This window comes from Saccostrea echinata, unplaced genomic scaffold (assembly GCF_033153115.1).
Source record: "Saccostrea echinata isolate AGI-Se365-2 ecotype Australia unplaced genomic scaffold, CSIRO_AGI_Sech_v1 ptg000030l, whole genome shotgun sequence".
Classification (NCBI taxonomy): domain Eukaryota; kingdom Metazoa; phylum Mollusca; class Bivalvia; order Ostreida; family Ostreidae; genus Saccostrea; species Saccostrea echinata.
In genome coordinates this window covers 130,001-140,270 of record NW_026889779.1, presented here as the reverse complement: position 1 = coordinate 140,270, position 10,270 = coordinate 130,001, and positions in this window count along the sequence as shown.

Here is a 10,270-nt window from a genome sequence, read left to right as displayed (position 1 = left end):
CATATCGTTCTCATCAAATGCATGTTTGCTTTATTCATTGGATCTCCTTTGTAATTCCTGCATTTTGGTTAATTCGGTATTATAAACAATTTATTGCATAATAGTGAGGGAGACATAAATATTTCTTCGCAAATGAAAAATCATATTTCTCTCGGGCGTTGCCTTCGGGGAGTATGATTTTTCATGGGCGAAGAAATCTTCATGTTGCCCTCGGGGAATATGATTTTTTATGGGCGAAGAAATCTTCATGTCTCCCTCACTATCATGCAATAAATGCAAACTGTGAACTTGTCAATTGCGAAACACACAAAAGGGTATCGCTGATATCATACAGAGTGTATCATTGCCTTGATCAGGCCCATAGGAAGCAAATTCAGGGGGTTTTTTGGGGGGGGGGCACAGCCATACATTTTCAGTTGACAGTTGAGGGGGCACTACTACCATAAATTTCCTGACAAGCAAAAAAAAAGGTCACCAACTACCAAAAATTCCTTGAGAAGCAAAAAAAAAAAAAGAAGGTTATCAGACGTTTTTATTGAGGTGGCACAAGCTATAGTATCTATGTCTACTATAGTAATCTATATATCGGCAAAATTATTGGGGGCACGCCCCCCCCCCTCGGTTCCTACGGCCATGTTGATTAAATTTAGGGTCACTAAGGAAAGAATGTTTTGACTGGATGAATGGTCTGAAAGAACATGTGTTAACTTGTCGAGTCGGTAACACATAGATGGGGTTTGCTTATAACCAGAGTGTGTCATGGTTTGATGCAAGGTCATTTGAACGAGTTCAAGGTCATCAACGGAGAAACATTCCTTAACTGTCTTTCTACTGGTGAGACATTGCAAGTTGATACCCCTTACAAGATTGCTTATAACCTTAGAATGTGGCATGACCTTGACTCAAGGTCACTTCTTCCTGTTCGCAGCTCCAACGGAAGACCTACTCGTTGCTTTGCAACGACCTCTGCTCTAGTATTGTTTTAGGTATCGTTAAGCATGCCATCAAAAAGAGAGGTGTGACGGTACATATTGTCGTTTTGTACATATTGTCGTCGGCGACAAAATGTACCTACCCTGACTGCACATATCGTCGTCCATCAATACATATTGTCGCCGGCGACAATTTGTACCGATACGAACCTTTTTCTTCCTCCTGCGTAATGGAAGACAAAATGTACAGTCAAGTATCGGCACGTTTTGTCGTCGGCGACAATATGACCATTGGTACATTTTATCGCCGATGTGGTGTGTTGAATATTTACTAAGGTCGTGAAGAGAGAGAGAGAGACATACAGAGAGAGAGAGAGAGAGAGAGAGAGAGAGAGAGAGAGAGAGAGAGAGATAGACAGACAAAAGGACAAAGTGTTTGGCTGATAAATAAGTAAACAAGTTGTATTTAGCATTACTCGCAATACTGTAGGGAGAAATGGTGTTGCTCAGAAAATTGTGTCCAGAATTGGTTTACATGACTATGATATGTCAAAATACCGTAATTCTTGAGATACCTGAAAAATCAGTCTATAATTTATTCTCGTTATATATACATGGATATAAGATTGAAAGTTATTTGTTCAGTAGAATTGTTATCTGGAATTCATCTTTTTTGCTTAATTCTCATACAAGTGCCGATATATTGGTGTAGAGGTTGACACAATTTTAGCTCACCTGAGCTGATAGCTCCAGTGAGCTTTTCTGATCACACTTCTTGTGTCGTCCGTCTGTCTGTCTGTAAACTTTTCACATTTTCAGCTTCTTCTCAGGAACTACTGGCCAATTTCATTTTCAACCAAACTCACCAGAAAGCAAACATGGATAAAGGGAGTCAAGTTTGTTCAAATTAATGGTCACGCCCTCTTTCAAGAAAGTACATGTATAGTTAAGAATTAGTGACATCTTTAAATAATCTTCTCGAGAACAATTGTGTCAGAAAAGTTTAAACTTATGTGAAAGCTTTATTATTAAGTGTAGATTCATTTTTATTCAGATCATGTCTGTGAAAGTGTGGGGCTACAATAGGTGAGCAAAGTTTTAATAGAATATTTAAGAAAAATTCTTTCAAAATTTTCTTCTCAAGAACTTCTGGATCAGAAGAGATGATACTTATGTGAAAGTACATATATGAAGTATACTTTTAATTTTTTAGATTCTGGCACGAAAAAGATCTCACACTTTTCAATGGCCCTGAGTTCCGAGAATAGATCTAAATTCTTGGCCCTCCATTGGCAAGTGGTGATGTCTCCTTATGAGTGAAAAATTCTCTCGAGGGATATTAAAACAACAAACAAACAAACAAAAACAAAATCAATTTTGTTCAAATCATGACCCCCATAGGTAGGGTGGGGCCACAATTGGTGATAAAAGTTTTCCGTTAGAATATACGGTATACTCTTTAAAAATCTTCTCAAGAACCAAAGGCGGATCTAGCACCGGCGCATCCCACCCCCTCCCCAATCCCTATCCCACCCTGCCCCTCCGTTTGTTTGTTTGTTTTTTTTTTCATTTTTCTTTGCTTTTGTAAATTCTGTTTTTTTAACCTGTATATACTCTCAATTTTGTCCACAGGTAAAATTTCATGATAAAATAATATACTTAACTTATACATTAACACTCCTTCACACACAAACGATTTTTTTTTTGTTTGTCAAAAAAAAAAAAAAAAAAAAAAAAAAAAAAAAAAAAAAAAAATCTGAACCGCACCCCCATTTCCTCGTTCTGAATTTTTTGGATCAAATATTGAGAACAGCAGTAGGCCCGTGATTAGCGATGTTTATATGGAAGCATCCCCAGGTAGTGTAGATTCAAGTTTCTTTTAATCATGACCTGCGGGCCTAGGATGGGGCCACAAAGTGCGATCAAAGTTTTACACAGGAATATATAGGAAAATTCTTTAAACTTTTTCTTCTCAACAACAGCAAAGCAATGATTAGTCATATCTATATGGAAACATTGCCATGCATTGTCATGCGACATGTACCGATGGACGACAATATGCTCCGTGAGTGTTTGTACACATTGTCGCCGGCGACAATATGAACAGGACGACAAAATGTACCGTCACAATCACACTGCATGAAATAGCATACGTCAATGTGATTTACAAACCAACTACATTCACAAATCCACCAAAAACAAGAGGCCTATGGGCCACATCGCTCACATGAGCACTTTGGTTCGGAAATAGCAGAAATCACTTAGGTATTCAAAAGTTTAAATATTAACGTGGAGGGGGGGGGGTATGATTTGAACAAACTTGAATCTACACCACCTAAAGATGCTTTTGAACTAATATGACTAATAATGGCTTTGTTTTATAAAGAAGAAATTTTTTATTGATATATCCTTTATAATCCTTTGTTTAATTATGATCCCCTGTTTGGTCCCTCTGTTGGGTCATGATTTGAACAAATTTGAATCTACATTACCTGAGGATGCTTTTATTTTATTATGACCAATCAAGTTTTTGTTGTTCTTGAAAATAAGATTTTTTTCAATGATTTCCCCTATGTATTCCTATGTTAAACTTTGATTTGAATAAACTTGAATCTACACTACCTGAGGATCCTTCCATATAAAAATGACCAATCATGGCTTTGCTGTTCTTGAGAAGATTTTAAAAGATTTTTCCTATGTTATCCTATGTAAAATGTTGGTAGCCCACTGTGGCCCCATCCTACCCCCGGGGGTAATGATTTGAACAAACTTGAATCTACATTACCTGATTCCACATAAGTTTCATATTATCGGCCGTTGTCTTGCCCGATTTTTATCTCTTTTTTTTCGTCGGCCGACCAATTTTATGCATGTCAGTCGGGTCAAGTTATTTTATTTTTCGTCTGTGGCCGATTCAGTTGAAGCACTCATTGAATAGTCCGTCCACCAACCTTCGATCATCGGCTGACCATCGGCATATAGTTTTTAAAGTCGGTCGTCAGTCGGTCGACATTTAGGAGTTGGGTTTTCGTACAACTGTCGACCGAAGATGAAAATCAAACTGCGGCCAAGCGAACGATGATCGGGTGACGGTTGGCCAACTTATAAGTATTTTTACTTTTAAAGGTATCGGTGTTCCTAGGAATTAATATGACTACTCCGCGTCGCCCGATACTAGTGTCGGCCGATCATGTTTTTTTCTGCCGACGATACGAAAATAATTTGGTCGCCCGACCATCGGCTTAAATGTGACCTAAGCATATTTTAATTTCGCTATACTGATGATATACAAGGAATTGTATATGTTTGCATACTAGCTAGGACGCAGGTTCCTAAGAGCATAGGCGTCGGAAGCAAATTGAAAGTGGGTTGGCTAGTTGAAAGTGGGGGGGGGGGGGCTAACCCAACGAAAAAAGGTAAGCCCCAATTTTCAATGCCTATATTATGTCTATCTTTGCAAAAAAAGTGCTTAGCCCCCCCCCCCCCCCAGTCCCCCCCGGTTCCGACGAATTGGAAATAAAAACATCGCAGAATAGTTAGCACGTCGGTGTGAGCTGCTTTAAGACGACCCCGAGATTCAAATATATTTGTAATATGCTTTGTATTCTTTTAAATTAAGCATATATTTGATCATTTCTGTTGCAATTTATTGATTTACTTACATGTTAAGAAAAATGACACCGGACCAGATAAACTTAACATGTATTGACAACGGACTTTTTGCTTATAAACTGCGATTTCATAAAACATGTTAGCTACAAAAGGTTGTCAGTTGCCTAACACATTGAAAATGAAGTTTCTCTTCATATTTTAAAATAAAGATACCATTTGGATGAATTAATTATAAGAAATATATAATTTTCCAGCTCATAATCGTGGCTTCACACATGGGCATGTGATCGCCAACCAGAACTACTCAAAATGTATTGTGGATATCAAATACATAAATCTTTGTATGGAATATTGAATGTTGTATCTGTTTCCCAAAATATAAATTTATTCTTGGAATTTGTCAAAAATGTTAAAATTTAGGCATCATGTATAAATTCTTGTATATTTTGCATGACACCGGACGGATTTTATCATAACCTCACCTGTATGTTCATGACAACGAACCAGTTTTAGTGCTTAACTTTAAAGGTTTCTGACAACGGTACTGTCTAGGAACTTAACGTGTTCCTGGCCGTGATTATCATATGTAAAAATATTTTTTTTTGTATAGATGTGAAGTTCCATTCCATGTGATTTAATAGAATTCAAGTTAATTAATTTTAAAATCAACACGTTTTGTACCCACGGAGCAAACTCAACAACACTGTAACGTCAAAAACATACCGACACGAGATTCTCAAAAATACTATCCCTGTACATTTCACACAGTATTGCCTAATACCAGTGCACTCTTTAAACCGTTTCTGTATCACTTGAAATTTATTTTACTAACACTTGTTTCAGTAGCATTATTTTGTTTGTCAATGTCATATTTTTTTCACTGCATAAGTGTGCTTTCACAAGATCAGCATCTGTGAAGCGCTAAACTCTTAGCATGACGTTACTAACTTTTTAAAATGTTTTTGATAATTTTTTTAAAGATAATCCGTTTTTTCAGAGATCACCATCGTCTAAGCAGAGTAGTCTATCATCCAAATACCGCTTGTACCAGCATTTTCAGAGTTTTTTTTTAAGGAGTTTTCCAGAATACAACACAAAATTGTATGGTTATCTTCTGCTCCGTGACGTTCTACGACGTCATCTTTTTTGCCTTTTTCAATGAGGACTACCTATCTTCTGAAACTGATTTCTTTTCAACGAAACAAAATATTAAGTCAGAATTTGGAATCAGAAACGACAAAAATAATTCTTAATTTGAACGTGTAGAATTTTTCCGTTTTTGTGTTATTTTATAGAAGATATGACTTTAGACATTATTTAGTGTCTTGATTGTAAATTACAAAATTTTGACCTGCTCCATGATCCGATTTTCGCATTTTTAAAGTCTAAATAGGTTTGAAATAAATCAAGATATTTAAAAAAAAAAAATTTAATACACATCATTTGAATTTACTGTTGAAATATTTCTTTCAAATTTGGATATAATATGACGTTAAGTAAAAAAGTTATAACGGTAGTCCACGAACTTTCCGAACAACCCTCGTATATCTCTTGGGTACACAGAGGCTTTTTGAAAAATATTAAAATCCAGAAAAAAGTGCATTTCAAAGCAAATTACTGTAAACCAACTTTTATTCGCTTGCGAGAAATATTCGCGAGTTTCGCGACCTCCTTTAAATCGCAAATATTTATCGCCGCGAACCATTTATTTTGCTTTGTATTTGTAGCGAAAGTTTCCGCAGTCGCGAAAATAAATCATCGCGGATTGATTTCAAACTGACGAATCGCGAATAAAAGTTGACGCGAATAATAGTTGGTTTACAGCATCAGTACGTATACCGGGACATTTCTCTGTCATTATTAAGGACTTATTTTGGGCCTGCTCTAGAAAATCTTTGGTGTCTTTGGAAACGTTGTGAATCAAAGATTATTTTAGCAAACTTTCGGCTAGGAATAGCTGCATTGAAAGTGAAAATATTTTAATACGACGGCGCAAATACTCTTGGAAACATATGCATCATGGACTAGCTCGGTTTTGATTCAAATGTGTGTGATCCTTTTATTCATGTTTATACATTTATGCAAAATTTGATATTAAAATCGACAGAGGATTCAAATTCCTTAATTTGCTATATGAAAAATGAACTCGGATTCAAATGTATCTATTGATGCTACACAGAGGTATTTTTTGTTTGTTTGTTTATTGCTTTACGTCCCTCTCAAGAATTTTTCACTCATATGGAGACGCCACAACTTGCCTGTGGAGGGCTGCCTATACTCGGAACTTTCGTGCTCACACTGGACTCCGGTTTATACGGTCTCATCCAAGATCCTACACGTAATTAAAATAAAGGATAACTCAATATATATATGTAACAAAAGAAGACTTACAGGATAGAACAACTTTAGGGGGAAAGTCGCATTTCATTATTAATGTTCATTACTAATTAGTTAGTTTTCATAACTAAATTTTTTCAAATTTACATTTTGAATCTTAAATTTATTAAAATCAACCTTCAAAGTTGGCTGAAACAGCATTTCCCAGTAAACGTACATATTTTTGCATGAATTTTCATAGTTACATGTAGTATATCTCATGGAGCGAGCAGTATATGCTTTTTGCTATCATTCCAAGACTCCCGTAAAACACAAAATAAATACATACATGTATTAAACTCGTATCCTTCATTTTGCACATTTCAGGTCTATCTTTTTTTTCCTGAATATCAGATATACATGTATCTATGGTTTTAAAAGATCCTGCATCTAGGCGTTTAAATTCCTTATGTCTCCCCTTCAACAAATGAGTAAAGAAATTTAACATTAAAGCATTGAATTATTATCATTTTCTTTTTGAGTAACGCATCAAGCATTTTGTAAAAAATGTGGAAAGTGGCTTAAAAATAGATTTGGTTAAAACTCGTGTAAAAATATTGACAGCAAAGGGTAAAACTTAAAAAACATAAAAACAAAATTGATTTTTCGCATTATTACTTTGGAAACGACGCGCCTTTCAGAGAGTGTGATTTGTACTTTAGTACAAGAGGCCCATGGGCCACAACGCTCACCTGAGTAACTTTGGTCCTGCTGTTCTTCACCTGATTTCCCCCATTGTAATACCTATTGTGGCCGCGCCCTACTCCCGGGGGCCATGATTTGAATAATCTTGAGAAGATTTTTAAAGTTTTTTCCTATATATTTCAATGTGAAAATTGGATTCCCTATTGAGGGCCATGATTTGAACAATTTAGGCCAGCATTTCTTTTTATATATAGTTTTACGCACACCAGAATTATAAAGTCCAGTAGAAGAAGGAAATTGAATATATATATATATATATATATATATATATATATATATATATATATATATATATATATATATATATATATATATATATATATATATATATATATATATATATATATTTCAACTAAATTTTTCAACAAAATTTAATTCACATGCAGATACTTTTGAATGCGAATACATAATTATCTCACCAATATGCCATTGTGCAATATATATTTCAATGTGAAAATTGGATTCCCTATTGTGGCCCCGCCCTACCCCTAGGGGTCATGATTTGTTCAATTTAAAATTTACACTACCCCAGGATGCTTCCACATCAGTTTCAGCTTCTCTGGCCCAGTGGTTCTTGAGAAGATTTTTAAAAAAATTTTCTACATATTTCAAAGTAAAATTTGGATTCCTTATTGTGGCCCCGCCCTACACCCGGGAGTCTTGATTTGAACAATTTAATATCAACACTACCCTAGGATGCTTCCACATAAGTTTCAGCTTTTCAGGCCCCGTGGTTCTTGAGAAGATTTTTTAATGACCCCCCTATTTTTGTCTTTTCTTGATTATCTCTCCTTGGAAGGAGGCTTGGTCCTTCATTTTAACAATTTAAACTCCCCTTCATATAAAGATGTTTTGTACCAATTTTGGTTAAAATTGGCCCAGTGGTTCTTGAGAAGAAGTTAAAAGTGTGAAAAGTTTACAGACGGACGGACGGACAACGGGTTATCAGAAAAGCTCACTTGAGCTTTCGGCTCAGGTGAGCTAAAAACACTTGAATTTATGGTTCTTTAAATACATTTTCATTGCTAGTCATTAAAAAACAACTTCTTAGTAGTTTTTTTTAATTCAATTAAATTTATACTCCATTTTAATCACTGTTGATTATTGAAGTTTAATTTAACTTTTGATAATTATAATAAATTTCTGATGTTAATTTTGCTTCAATAAACCAGCAATTTTGAAGTACTTTATAGAGGTTAGTCTTTTATGTTGTTTGCCGAAATTATTCTCTACAAGGTAACCTCTGAATTTAAAAAAGTTACTGTTGTAGGTTACTTGCAAACAATAGACATACACAGTGATCCATACATAATGATCACCTGACGGTAGAAAGCTGTTGTGTCCGCCAGAATTTAAGTCAAGACGACATATAGAAATCGCTTGACCTATTATTTTGTCTGAACATTTTCTCGGAGTTGACTTGGATAAACTTAAAGAACTTAAAAGGAATTAAAACTTAAAGAAATGACAATCAGCATCTCTAGATGTTCATTAAATCAAAGACCTATATTCTAATATAGTATATAGATCCCTGATTAAATATTTTGATTTTTCAAACTGACCACCGCTGCCATGGAAAAAAATTAAAATTGTCGACGAATGTTCTCACGGTTGGATTGTACAATCTTTATGAAACTTCACAAATGCATTTACATTTAAGATTTTTAAAACTGCCATGGAAACGGTTGGACAAACTTTTTCACGCAACGAACGACTTAATAATAACGTTAGTGTATATTTTGAGTTTTTTCCTTCCGGAAGGTAGAAAATCTACGTCAGGTGATCATTATACTAGTATATGCATCATTGTGAATGTCTGTTGTTTGCAATAGTATACATTCTAGTCTTAATCTTTTTTTTATCAATTGTTTCATATTACGATATTTTATTGATTATAGAGGTTTATGGCCTACTAACAAACAGCTTTTTCATCGTCTTACATTTATTTATGTAGAAATATTCCACTATCGCCTACATATGATGTTTATGACTCGCAACTTATTCGGTACGCTAGAACATGGCCTGAGTAGAACAATTTTAAAACAAAGGCAGATACTGACAAATAAGTTGATGTTACAGGGCTTTCAACAGCCTCTATCAAAGTAGGAATTTTGAAAATTACTGAGTCATTATAATGACCTTGTTAATAATCATATTTTGTAAGTTTAGAATCTTGATAACTAACAAATTTACAAAAAATCTATGAAGGCAATAACTTTTAAGTTGTGTCATATTTTATTTCTCACGATATGTTTCGCGAATCTAATTGTTTAATTGACCAGTGACACTTTCCGGACTCTTGATCTGTTGTTACAAAGAGACAGAGTGCTATGTCTCAAGAACTGTTAATCTCTAAAAACAACACTGTGTAATTATCTGTTTTTTTTTATGTCCAAACATCAAAGCGTCATTGAGTTTATTTAATTAATCCATACCTGTGAATCTTTCACTCATTTTACTAAATGTCAACACCTGTCATTTATTTACTCATTATGTACATTCTTATAAATAGTCATGTATAATTTCAATCTTTAGTCTGGAATATACGAAGGCCAGTCTCGGCCACGTCCGACTCGTCAGGACTCTGAGTCCGGGGCCACTTCGGCCAGATCCGACTCGATCATTATGTTCCCCAAACGAAGTTT